Source organism: Vulpes lagopus, chromosome 2 (assembly GCF_018345385.1).
Source record: "Vulpes lagopus strain Blue_001 chromosome 2, ASM1834538v1, whole genome shotgun sequence".
NCBI lineage: Eukaryota > Metazoa > Chordata > Mammalia > Carnivora > Canidae > Vulpes > Vulpes lagopus.
Genome location: NC_054825.1, coordinates 176,695,182 through 176,708,967, shown reverse-complemented (window position 1 = coordinate 176,708,967; position 13,786 = coordinate 176,695,182).

Sequence of the window (13,786 nt, the reverse complement as noted above, 5' to 3'; positions counted from 1 at the left end):
ATGCTCAGAGATCTGCAGGCTCCTGGGGTGGGGTGGGGGCGGGGTGGGGCTGCAAGATTTGATTCATTCTGGGCTCTTCCGCTCAGCCCACGGAGGACCAACAGGCGAAGGGTGGATCACATGTGCTCCAAAATGGAACAGCCTCCCTGGCGAGGAAGGCCCTCTCCAGAAGCAGCCCCGCCGAGTTCGGAGGGTCTCTGCCGAAACAGGAGTCCTGAGAGGAGAGATTGAAGGGGAAGACCTGGGAAGGGGTGCAGGGGGATGGAGGGGGCAGGATCCTGGGCTGTCCCCCTGCTCTGGGATACCACAGCCCCCCTTCTGGCCGTCTGGTACTACAATTATGATATAGGATTTGGGGAGTCTTTGTTTATATGCCACACTTACTAAATCAGTGTTTCAAAAGTATTTATGTAAAAGAAAAGTCATCTTTGATCTCTAAAAATGTATGGGGGTAGGTGGTGGAGGAGGAAGGCACGAACCCATATATGGAAATGCGTTCAATTGGAGCAAAATGCAAAACGGCTTCTGGTTCCAATTAGGAGCCTTTGTTCCCTGGCAGTGGCCGGCTTCCACCTTGCTGGAGCCTGCGGCCCAGCCTTGTTTTATTTGCGGGAGCCCCACATTATTGTAACTGAAAATGCATCCTCACCTGAAGCACGCCGTCGGCGTGTGCACCAAAAGACACACAGGCCGCTTAGCCTAGGCTGGCCTCTTCTTCTCTTCTGTTCTGATAGATCTTTCTCTCCGCGCCCCCCCCCCCCTTTTGTCACTCAAAATGAGTGTCTGATGTACCAGCATAAATTGTTAAAAGCAGTTTTAGGTAAAGGAAGAGAGAGTAAAGTGGAGGGTTTTTTTTTTTTTTCCACAAAAGCCAACCTCAATTTATGTCAAAGAGGGTTAAAAGACCTTGGGATTAAAGCAATGAACGTGCTGCTGTCAAAGCTAAAACCCGCTAACAATTTAGTGCCAAACGCATGTTGTTCAATATCATTTCATATTATATTATGTCACCGAGAGCTGACGGTTCTGCATCACTCTGACAAGGCTGATTTACTCTGAAGAATTCATCGACATTTTGCACAGTCAAAGCTGACTTCATTTTGTTTGGATGGACGGTGGGAAACGTCTCTGTACTTGAGTTCGAATAGTAGTAGCCTGAAAATCATTCTCAGATTAAAGATTCAGGAGACCGTTGGTCCACGGCTTTGCCCGGGAAGGACTTTGAGAGGCGGGAATAGACTTTTCTCGGCTCCCATTGACAAAGTATTTAGACCAAGGCTTTAATAAAAATCAACAGAGGTTAAATCAGATTTTTTTTTTCTCCCCAGCATCCCCTAAAGTATGTGAGTTGTTCGGCCAACGCCTTGGAAAAAGAAAACCAGAGGATTTTCCCTGATGGAGACATAAACCACTTATAGACTCCTTAGGAGACGATAATCACCTTATTTTCTTGATGATGTGTGCTCATGAGTCCCGTCACCCATCCTCTTTCTTACCAGTGAAAGGGCGCAGGTGCAGTCGGCGGTAAAGTATGAGGATGTCTCCAGGCTCGGAGACCGTGCGACAATGGACTTGGGGAACTCCGAGAGAGAGGGACCGAGGTTCTTCCAGGACAATTGCAGAGGCCACAATAAATAAATAAATAAATAAATAAATAAATAAATAAATAATCTGAAATCATCTGACCTGTGTCTTGAAGAGCCAGATGCACATCCGGCTGTCTTTAAAATCAAATAAATGAACATACTGCGTAACGTGACTTGCATAAGTGTCGACCACACGTGAAATCTGTGACGATTTTACATATTAGGTGAAAGATTATGCAACAAAATATTAAGAGTGATTGTCTCTGGCGGGTGGGACCAGAGGCACCAGTGCATGTTTTTCATCTTTATGGGTATTTTCAGGTTAAATATATATATATATATATATATATATATGACTGAGTTTGGTTTTTAGAATGTTATGGGGGCACCTGTGTGGCCACTCGGTTAAGCATCTGCCTTCAGCTCAGGTCTTGATCCCAAGGTCCTGGGATCGAGTCCTGCATGGGGCTCCCTGCTCAGTGGGAATCTGCTTCTCCCTCTCCCTCTGCTTTTCCCTCATTCATATTCTCTCTCTCTCTCTCAAATAAATAAATAAAATCTCTAGACAGGTCTCTGTCCTGCCCCACACAGCTACGTGGCCTCAGTTTCCCCTTCCATATGATGGGCACCAGAGCCCATACTGTCTGACTTGCAGGGGTGCCATGGAATCTGATAGCATAAGGTAAGGGCGAGGTACCTCTGTGCCAGGTTGGGGATGTCACAGTGATCTGAAAGGTCACCCCAATCGAGGGATGAACTATCACCAGGGCTCAGATGCAACAAGGCCAAAAGATAGCAGAACAAATGGGGTGCAGACCTCTCACTTCTCTGGGGGGAGTGCAGAGAGGGGTCCTGGAGGAGGTAACAGCAGGACCGCATCTGGAGGATGAGGAGTCAGTGGCCTATGACATAAGCCGGTGGCAAGTGCTCATGGCTAGGAGATGAAGAGTGGTGGTGCCACCCCCAGTGGCACAGAGGGCCTGTGCTCATCACCCAAAGAGGGCAGCGTGTTCCCCTTCCCCATCCCAATCCCACATGGAGGCACACACTGCAGGTACACGGTCCCTGGCCCCCTCTCTCCCTCTCTCACTTCCAGGAGGCAACCTCGGTGGGTGGATCCCCATGTTGGCTCCTATTCTTGGTCAGCCTTTCTGTCCCAGGTCACTCTGTCCCCAGTGAGGCTACCCCCAGCCGTGCATCAATCATCCGTGACTCCTCCACTTGACCTCCAGCACTGACTGGCCAATCTTGCCTCTGGTGACCACTGAGGGTTGTGGGCACCCAGGGGAGGAGACCAGGGTGAGGACAGTACCGTGGGGGACAGGCAGGGCTACAGGCTACCATCCTAACCGACCACCCGCTCCTGCCTGGCCCTCTGTAGAGGACACAGCTCTGAAACCAGCCACTGCCCTCCAGAGTGCCCGGGCCACTGAGGGACTAGCAGGAACTCGATAGTACAGAGCACAACAGGTTTGTCTTCAAGTGCTGGGATGTAAGAGGAGGAACATCCTAGCTGGGGCAGCGGGATAGGATTGTGCTGGTGGGGGAGAGGGACAGAAGATAGAACTGGAAAGGGAAGGTAGCCTAGGATGTTGTAGGGAGTCTGTGCTTTATCCCCTAGGTGCCCATCAGCGAGGACTTTGGGCCAAGTGTCGGTGGGGCTGGAAAGTGCTACCTCTTTGTAGTTAGGATTTGCGTTTCCCTAAGGAAGAATGGCGTCGAGCATCTTTCCATGTGCTTATCAATCATTTTCACGTCTTCTTCAGAAAACTGTCGATTCAGAGCTTTTGCCCATTTTTTATCAGGTTACCTTTTATTATTGAATTTTAACAGTTCTTTATATATTTTGGATACAAGTCTTTTATCCTAGATATGATTTACAGACACTCCCTTCCATTCCCCTTTCATCTGAACTGTTAAAGCAGCCTCTCGTTGGTCTCTTTCCTTCTTCTCTTGCTCCCCTGGAACCCAGGAACCAGACTAATCTTTTCAAACATAAATCAGGTTAGGGGGCACCCGAGTGGCACAGACTATTAAGCATCCAACTCTTGATCTGGGCTCAGGTCATGATCCCAGACGAAGCTTTGAGGAATGTTCTGGAATGCGGAGGGCAGTGGGTGTGAGGGAGGGTGGGGGCTGTGAAACTAAATGGGTGTGGATCAGGGGTAATGGGGCACAGAGATAGGTGGGAAGGGAGGTGGAGAAGCAGACAGATGTAGAATCATCTGGGGCCTCCCGGGCTGGGGAAAGGATCCTGGACTTCATCTCAACGGTGATAGGAAGCCAGATAAGGAATTTATTTTCTTACACCTGTTTTTAAGCAGGGAACGACTTGGTTGGAGCAGCATTTTGAAGGGTCATAAAATTGCAGAAATATAACCTGATTTTTTTTTTAATTGGATTGATTGATTTGGGAGAGGAAGAAGAGGAGGGGCGGGGGGGAAAGAGAGGGACAAGCAGACGTGTCACTGAGCATGGAGCCCGCTTCCCTTTCCACCTGTCTCTGTGCCACGAGGCATCTTCTCTCCTCTTCCCCTTCTCCCCCGTGTTGGGGCAAGTGCTGCTTCCCGGGGCAGGAAGTCACTGGTCCTTCATGGGCACTAGGTCTCCTGCACACAGGGCTGGCGGCACATGCCAAACACCTTATACTCTGGTGGGGGGAGTTATTGACTGATGGTTTTCGGGCTGAAAGCCGCTGAAGGACAGAGACACTTTGGTTGTGTGTCCGTCACCCACCAGAGTGTCCACAGAGCCCTGTGGCAGTGGGCGAGCCCCCCTCCAGCCACCAGGGACCCAAGGAAGAGCTGAGGGAACCAGGCCGCTCCCAGTGGGTTGGAGCCTCCCAGATGAAGGCCAACCTGAGGATGCTCATTCTAAGGAGCACCCATCATACGCCTGCCCTGGCCTGCATGAGCTGCACACTGCGTTTCCCAACAGATTTGGAAATCACAAAATTTGCTCTTCCACCCAAAGGCCTTGCTGACGTTTGGTGTTGAAGGAAGAGCAGTGGAAACCACCCCTACCGCTCATCAGCAATCCGTGCATCCACCTTCTTCCTAGAATTTGGGAGAAATCCATTGCTTTTGGGTTTTTTTAATTATTATTTTTTTAAGTTTAATTTTATGAATGACTTTGGATGAGGCCTGTGAAGTATGAAGTAGCCACCTTTGCTAAACCTAACGTTCTTGTGGATTTTCCCCTCAGGTCTGGCAGGAATCTGGGACAGAGCTAAAGGGACCTCCATGTCCACCCGGGACAGGGATAGGTCCAGAGGGCAGCCTGGGTTCACAACAGACATTCCCTGATGCAGCAGGGACCACAGCCGGGTCCCTCCACGGCCCCTCCGTGCCCTTCCTCCTCCTCCGGCTCCCTTCACCCTTCACTTGGAAATTGTACCCCAGTTTTCCAGCTTGCTCCCAGAAACCGCCCTCCCCAGCCTTTTTCGTGCTTTTTCGTAAGTTGCCCGGCGCCCCGCTCCACGTTGGAGCCACGGAGCCAAAATTCAAGCAACCACCGCTTCACCACCCGCCTGTCCCGTGTGGTTGGTTTGGAATTAGACCCGTGACCCAGTTAGGGCCAGCGAGATGCAGACCGACTTTGGGATGGAGGCTCAGGTTGTCCCCGAGGCTGCGCTGGAGGGTGGGTGCGGGCGCTGGGGCTGCTGCAGCCACCCTGGGAGCAGAGCTGAGCGGCCGGGGGCTGTCAGGCCAGCAGGCTCCTGGTCGCACACGGTGGATTCCCTCTAGCCAGGTTCCTGCCACCTGCTGAGTGCACCGCGGGGCTTCCACGCCCCATCCCCCCGCAGGCCTGCAGGACCCAGGGCAGCTGCTGCTCACAGCGTCACACGCGGGGGAGGGGTCTCCCCGGAAAAGGCCCAAGCAGCTTGTCGCCTGCTGTGGACTTGTGACCCCACAAAGCCCATGACAACCAGCAGGGCCGTTTCAGTTTCTTGCATCTTGGGGGGCCCGATCCCTCCTCGGGAAGTCCCAAGTGCTACAGCGCAGTGAGCAAGCTGCCCCCCCCATTCCGCCCCTCCTCCCCACGTGACGACCTTGGGTCCCCACCCCTGCGCATCGGCTAGGACCCCTGGAACATGGGGCCCGCATTCTCCCTTCCACCCTGCCCCCCCCACACACACACCTGCTCCTTCCATCCTGTCACCGCCTCTTGAGGTCTCACCCTCGCTGCCCTCGGGGGTCAGAGCTGGACGCAGACACGTGTCTCGGTCGCCACAGCCCGCTCCCCAAGGCCTCCAAGCCAACAAGGCGTCCCCCCCACCCCAGGCAGCCTCCGCTGACAACAGTGCCTGCTCTCCTGGCCCCCATCTCCCGCTGAGGCTTTGCATCCACATAACCGGGTTTTCAATTTTCACTGCTTATGCACATACGTCTCCATCGCCGTCGAGCCAACGGATCGCTGAGCGCGCGGGAGCTCCCCTCTCCAAAATCCGGAGGGACGGCGTTTCTACCCTGGAGGGATCCCCGAGGTAAAGCCCTAGCCACCAATATCCATCACGGGGTAATGGCAGAGAGCGCCCCATCAAAAATTCACGGCAAGCACTATGCAGCCTTCTCCTGCCCAAACGTGTGCAAATATATGACTCCATGTATATGCACGTCCGCACACACACCCAGGCCCGAATGCATGCAGCGCACATGCGTGGGCAGCCCTCTCCCTCTGACTCGCTCCAGTGACATCACTGGAACCAACCCTTCTTCTTTAAAAAAAAAAAAATTATTTATTTATTCATGAGAGACACACAGAGAGAGAGAGGCAGAGACACAGGCCAAGGGAGAAGCAGGATCCCTGTGGGGAGCCCGACTTGGGACTTGATCCCGGGACCTTGGGGTTATGCCCTGGGCCGAAGGCAGGTGCTCAACTGCTGGGCCACCCCAGCTGCCCAGAACCAACCCTTCCAGACATAGGCCTGGGGGTTGGGATTTCTCCACCAAGAGGCTGGCAGAGGAGAATAGAGAAGAGGAGGGTGGCGTGGAGCAAACCCGGCCGCCGATGCCCGCTGTCTCCTGCGAGGCAAGTGGGGGGCACACGGGGAGGGGGGGGTGGCTGGCCTTCACACCAGGACTGCGACAGCCAGAGCTCAAGGCCCAGTGGCCCAGATCCACGCGAGGGACAGCGAGGAGCCCCACGGAACTCTCCGGGCTGTGTCACTCAAGAGCATGTATTGAAAAAAATATATATAATAATAAAAAGACTCTTTGCAAACTATGAGGAAGGTCCTTGCTCCTCACTCCCCAGGTAGCAGGAGAAGAGAATGCCCCTCCCTTGACCCTTTTGAACCACCCTCTCCTTTGTGCCCTGCCCCACCTGACTGCCCACCCCCAAACCCGCCTCGGGCCTTCTCTAGGAAATCGCTCTACTTGCTCCCTTCCTACCCTCATGCCTCTAACCTGTGTTTGTTTTCTGATCTGTGTGCCGGAGATGCCAGTGCGATGCTGAAAAGAAGTGCGCTGGGAGTCAGGGGCCCAGCGCTGCCTTCCTGACCATCTTGGAGCCCTTAGAGTTCACTGCACCTGTTGTCACGCAGCCACTGGGCTCCACGGCGAGAGCACAGAACATCGTTGCCACGGCGTGGAAACACTTGGCTCTCATTTTTTATATCTATATCTATATATGGGAAAAATATAGATTTCCTTTTCTTCTTCCTTTTGACTCGCACAAAAGAGAGCCCTAAATCCCCGCCCCTTGCTACTTCATACATCTGTCCCTAAGTATGCCTCTGGGGCCACTGTTGCCAGGTCCTTCAGAGGAAATGTTACCCGGCCTTCCATGCTTTGGTTTATCATCTGGGTGGCTTTCTGCCAGGTGTGTCCCGCCATGAGACAAGTGACTTTAAAGACCAGGATTATTTACCAGGGGGATATCGGCTGATGATAATCAGAGCTGGGGCTTTTTGCTTATACCGAAGCGTGCAGGTGTGTGTATATGTACGTGTGTGTGTACATAATACTCATATTGTCCCCTTCCACTTCCTGAAATGCTAAGATTGTCCTTAATCCCAGGGCGCCTTGGGTGGATGTGAGCACACGTACCACGGTGGGGGGGGGGGAGTCACAGAGGAATGGATGTGAATGGTGTGTCCCCACTTAGCACCTCCTGTCACTAGAAGGCTCCCAGCTGAAGGCACAGCCATCCTCTCCTCCACCCCCTAGTGTGAGTGCTCTAGATGCCCTCAAGGGCAGAAGGAAGGCAAACACTCACCGTTTCCTATTTGAAGGGTGCTGAAGAAGCAAGTCGCTGAGTTCACAGCAGGGAGAAAAGGAAAGAAGCAGGGAAGGGAAGCCTCAGGCTCAGAGCAGAGAGGATGGATGGGGCGCTGTGGGGGGGGGGACGGAAGCTCTCCGAAGGAACGTCTCCCCAGTGGGGAGTAGGGGGTCAGGGCAGTCGGAATCTTAACCAGAGCCCAGATTGGGGGGCAGGCTCACAGCCCAGCCAGAGATCCTGAGACACAGGTATAGGGACTAGAGACCCCACTCCAGGCCTCCACCTCCCCGACCCACCCCACGTAAGGAACCGCAGGGGCAGTGAAGTGTGGCCCCCATGCACAGGGGGAGAAACCTAAGCTAAAACCCACAAAATCAGCCTCGAGGATCTGGGGGCTCTTGGAAACATCCCCCAACCAGAGTATCCCTGCTTCCACTTTCGAAACTGAGGGAGTGTGACTAGAGTTGGCACATAAAATACAGGACATGCAGGTAGATTTGAATTTCAGACAAGCAACGAAAACCTCTTTAGTGTAAGGATGTCCCAAATATTTCATGAGACAGGAAAACGCTAAGATTTTGTTTATTGCTTATCTGAAATTGAGTATTAATTGAGTGTTCCTTTTCTTTCCTTCTCCTAAATCTTGCTGGATTGAGGTTGGGCAAAATCTGCAAGGCTCCTCTGAGGTCCGCCACCGTTCACTCTGTCTCATGGCTGTAGGTGAGGGGGATGCACACACAAGACGGGAAGGGCCCTTAGATTGCTACTGCCCACCTGGGAAGGCAAACATAAGGACACCACCAAGTGAGTCAAGACTTGTTAAAACACCCCGTGTTATTGGTACTTCCGGCTCATGCATGGACCCTGGACATCACAACCTGTGGTCTGGACCGTCTGCTGCCAGAGGGCCATGGGGAAACCCTAATTCATAGCTAAAAGGATAAAATGCTATCGAATCTGTCTTGGTAACCCCAGAAACTGACACTTGTACCAAAAGAAAAAAAAAAGGCTAATGCGCTGTGTGACAAATTGTATTCATATTTTTGTCTAAACCACTAATTATTTTACCTGTATGAAATTCCTCTATTATTTTCACTGCTGGAAAATCACAGGGTGGTAAGTGCTGCTAGTACCTGTCACAGACAAGGCGTAAACAATGCGATACAATAAAACCTCATATAGCATGGCGCGCACAAGAGTGGCTTGCCGGGCTCGCCAGAAAAACAAAACATCAAAGCAAAAAAAAAAAAAAAAAGGAAAAGAAAAAAACGGTTAACCAAAGGTAGCCTGCAAGAAGAAATGTGGCAAGTGAGTTTGAAGACTGAATTACTAATATCCCTGGACAACAGACCTCACAGATAAGACAGAGAGGGAGGGAAAGGTCCTGGAGAAGGGGCTGACAATGAGCTGTCAAGATCTGACCAGGACGAGCTCCTCGACGCCTCTGCTCACACACAGGATGGGAAGCACAGGCCTGCACATCTGGCAGGCCTAGCCCTTCACAATTTACCTGTTGTTCATCAGATCTCCCCCCAAACTCCATACAACAGGACAGAAGCCTGCGATACCCGGGGAACTAACTCCGAGAGGTGTGTGGTCTGTGATTTGACAAAGGGTGGTGAGATGTAGGGCAGAGTTGGTGAATATATATAAAGCAGCAAACACAAGATATTTTAAATAGCTCGGAGTACCGAGTCTAGCCAGAGGGACACCCATTTATCAAATCACCATACTGGTGAGTGTCTAATTACGAACAGGGCACAAGAAGAGGCCTGGGCTCTGTGTAAGCAGGTGGCAGAAAAATCTGATCTAGCTGCAGGCCTTAGGAGACGCTCCCCTTAGGGGGTGATGCAGAGCCTAGAGCTAAATAGGGAGGGTACGATGCCTTCCAGGCAAGAGCAGAGTCCTAGGCATACAAAGCCCGGTGGCTCACCAACACTGTGAACGAGGAGGTTGAGGGCGACAGGATTGGGGTAAGACAGGGAAGGTCAGCAGGGGCCAGACATTTGAGGGTGCCCGAAGGTCATGCTAAGGTTTGAGAAGCCATGGGCTGATGAAGGAAGACAAGCAAGTGGCAGCTGCTTCTTTCAGAGCTCTTGGCAGTGCTGGCTTCTCCACCTCTACCAGGCTCCAGGCTCCAGAGCCCCAACTTCCTTCCATGGGTCTAGGAGTTTCCTGGGCCATCAGAAGTGGTTTGTTACCAAGGGGTGAGTCAGATGTGATTTTGCAAAGCCTCTGATGGAAGCCTCCCTCCTGCTGGTGGCCGACGGGTTAAGTGGGAGAGGAGTCCTTGGTGGATGCCAACCACTGGCATCTACTGGGAAGACAACTCCGGGAGTTCATCTTCAGGGTGGCACAGCTTTCATCCCTGCTCAAGTGGAGACTGGACACCTCTTGGTCATCAGCCAGGAGTGCAGGTCATGGAGAGGAGGCTGGGCTCCCTTTGCTCCTTTCTCCTCGGCCCCTGAAAGTTTGGTCCTTTTGTTCCAAGCCCTAACCTCTCTCTTTCTCTTGTTATGGCCCCTTTATCTCCACACATCCCTGAGATCTTTAGAGTTCTTTTCAGTTTGGGATATGGGATATTTATAGGCATTCTTCCAAATCTGTTGTCCATGCATTTAATTCCTTTCCATCCCTCCTCAGCCTAATTTTGGATTCTCAACAACTAGATTTCTTTTCTCTGCACTCTGCTGTTTGTGTCATTCTTTTTCTGAGGCACTGAATGTGAAATGCCTGGCTGAAGAGTTAAAGTCAGGGGGTAGAAAGAAATAATGTTATTCTATCACAACGAGCCTTTCCATTTGCAAGGACCATGCTGGACCCATCATGGAAACTGGTGACATGATGGACTAAGGTGATGGCAGTGGACAGGGGGAGCCCACATTCCATATAGATCAGAAGATAAGACGTTGAGATTTGGCAATATTTTGGATATGGAAGCAGGGAGAGAAAGATGTCAGGAACAGAACTCTCCTGAGCTGGATGGCATGGGGATCCATCGCTGGAAATGAGAAACTAGAGATGAGGGTCACATTTGAGAAGAAAACTCGCAAGTTTTCTTTAGAACACAGTGAGTTTGAGATGCATGAGAAGCATTTAGGTAAAGACGGAAGCTGGTCAGAGATATGAACCCAGGGCTCAGCAGCGAGCTATTCACTGCAGATAAAAACGTGGACGCTATAGGTATACAGAACTACAAAGAGAAACATTAAGGAGATTGTCCATGAGAAAAGATGGGAACAGGTAGGAAATATTTTGGACAACTCTAGTATTTCACAGTTAAGTAGAAGAGATTGAAAAGGAGATTGTGGAGTGACGGAGAACGGAGAGGATGTGCCGTTACAGAATCCAAGGGAAGAGATGACTGCAATGATGATGCATTGGTCCCCGGTGACCCTGCTAAGGGTCAAGGGAGTAAAGAATTTAAAACAGCCATTGGCTTTAGGAACGTGAAGATCATTGATGAACTAATGACACTGTTGGCAGAGCAATGAGGGCGGAAGCCAATGATGCGAACGTCATTGTGAAGAGGGGGTGAGGAAATAGGAACAAAGAGTGCAAATGGCACAGATCATTCTTTACAAAAGTAGAGCCCACTCTTTCCTCCAGTTTGGCTGTGAAAGATGCGGAGTACAGGAAGGTGTGTGTGTTTGCTTGCTTGCTTATTTTAAGATAGGAGATTTGATTGTGTTCACAGCCAGTAGGAAGGGCCTCGTGGTAGGAAGAGTAGTTGTAAACATAAGAATGAGAAGGGAACATATAAATAGTATTGGGGTCCTGTGAAGGGAGGAGCAGGGGGCCCAAAGCTTGGGGGATGATGGAAAAGGGAGGCCACCTTGGAGAGGAAAAAGAGCCCCCTGGATCCAACAGTAAGGAGGGGAGGAGGGGAGGGAGGAGGGAGAGGATCTGCATAGGTGTAGGTGGCTTAGGCCTTGGGGCTAGGATGTGTAGCCCCTGTAGGATTTCTTCTACATTTTCAATAAAGCAGGAGGAGGTACCATCTGCTAGGGGGGATAAGTCAAACGTTTGGGTTTTGAAATAAATCTGTAAGAATGAGAAAGCAAATTAATCTGAGAAACCTAGCAAGAGAGCCTTTCGTGTTTGAACGATCTAGAATGGGTGATCATGGGTTCATTGTGGAAACAGAGACGCTTGTGATTCAGAAGTCGGATGGTCGAATTGGCCTCCATCTGTTCACCCAAAGCGGAGAGACACGTGTCTATCCCTGACCCATGTAAATCTTATCAGTCTAAATAAGATGACAATTTTGTAAGTGGTTACACATAGCTAGTTCTATTTCCCCAGCTAATACACACACTCTGAGAACATAATTTTTCTGTCATATGCCTGGTCCCTTTTCCACTATCGTCCCATGGTTCTAGACGAGAGCACACCAATGGCGTTCAAACAAACAAACAAACAAACAAAAAGAGGTAAAATTGGGGAAAGCACAGTGAAAACTTGGCAGCGTGTAAGACAAAACTGAGTACACTATTTTTAAAAATATTTTGTTTATTTTTTTGTTTGTTTATTTATTTGACACAGAGAGAGAGAGAGAGAAAGAGAGAAGGAGCACAAGCCTGGGGAGCAGCAGGCAGAGACAGAGGGAGAAGCATTCTCCCCATGGAGCAGGAAGCCCAATGCAGGACTCGATCTCAGGACCCTGGGATCATGGCCAGAGCCGAAGGAAGACACTTCACCAACTGAGTCACCCAGGTGCCCCGAGAATTTACACTATTATTATATCAATCGAGAGATCTAATATGGATGATGTTAACAATGTGCTTCTGGAACATCTTGATATGTTTTTTCATAGTGTATTCGTACACAGCATCTTACTTGCTCATAAAATCACTAATGAGGTGGGTGTAATGATGCTCATACTCAGCCCAGGAAACAAGGGTGAGGAACTAGTTGGAGGTCCAAGAACGAGGGTTTATCAGAACTGAAAGTGGGTCTAGGTCTGAGGGCATCAAGGAGGGAACGTGTTCCCTTAGGGCCTAAAGACACCAAAACTTGAGAATATCCAGTGTGGATTAGCCAACCTCAAAAACTGAGATGAAATCTCCAGACTCTCTCTCTCTCTCTCTCTCTCTCTTTTTTTTTTTTTTTTTTTTTGGATGCAGAGCTTAGTTTTCAAATATCCAGGCACACACTTGGCCACACTTCCAAGACTGAGAGGTGCAAAGGTACAGCCACAGCCTCTTAAAGAATCACTTTCCACAGCTTCCCTTCCTCCTGCAAGGAGAAAAGCAGCTGTGGGTTGTTTTGTGTCTAAAATTGTCCTCTTCACTTAATGCTTTTTGGGATAACTGTCACGGGACAAAAGGCCTTCCTAGGGGGAAAGGACATTTTCCTGCTTGTGCAGAGGCCAGAACCCCATGGTCAATGCGTGGCCACAGTCTATGAATCTAAAACTAATCTCAGAGCGCCTGAGGCTGATCAGAGGAGCCCAGGAAGGGCATCATTTTTCAATGAGCTTTGAACTAAACACATCGTCCACACAAGACAGCCCGTGCCCCTCCCCTATGTGTTAATACTTTGCCAACATTAGCAAGGAAAGAAATATCCAAATAACTTTCAAGACATAAAAAGGTCCCTGGCAGTTCCAAGGATAAAAAAAAAAAATAGTAAAACCACCATTGGACAACCCAGAACAAAATGCCAAGGACTTGACAGGTCTATTTTTCAGAGATGAGTCAGGAAGAAGGTCTCCACTTAGAAATTGGGACTGATATTGGATGGTGAAAGCAAGTCTTGTTTGCCTTCAAAAGAGTTCTTTTTTTATCAGTGTGAATCCAGGAATCCATATCGTGCTTTGGAAGATGTCCTTGAGTTCCAGGGAGAAATTAGTTGCATGCATTCTAAGCTAGGATATGACTGAGTCTATTCCATTTCTTAAATGTCTAAGAAATATCAAGAGGATCTATTAAGCTAAAGGACCCATGTTAATGCAACATTAGAGAACTTGATTAGAG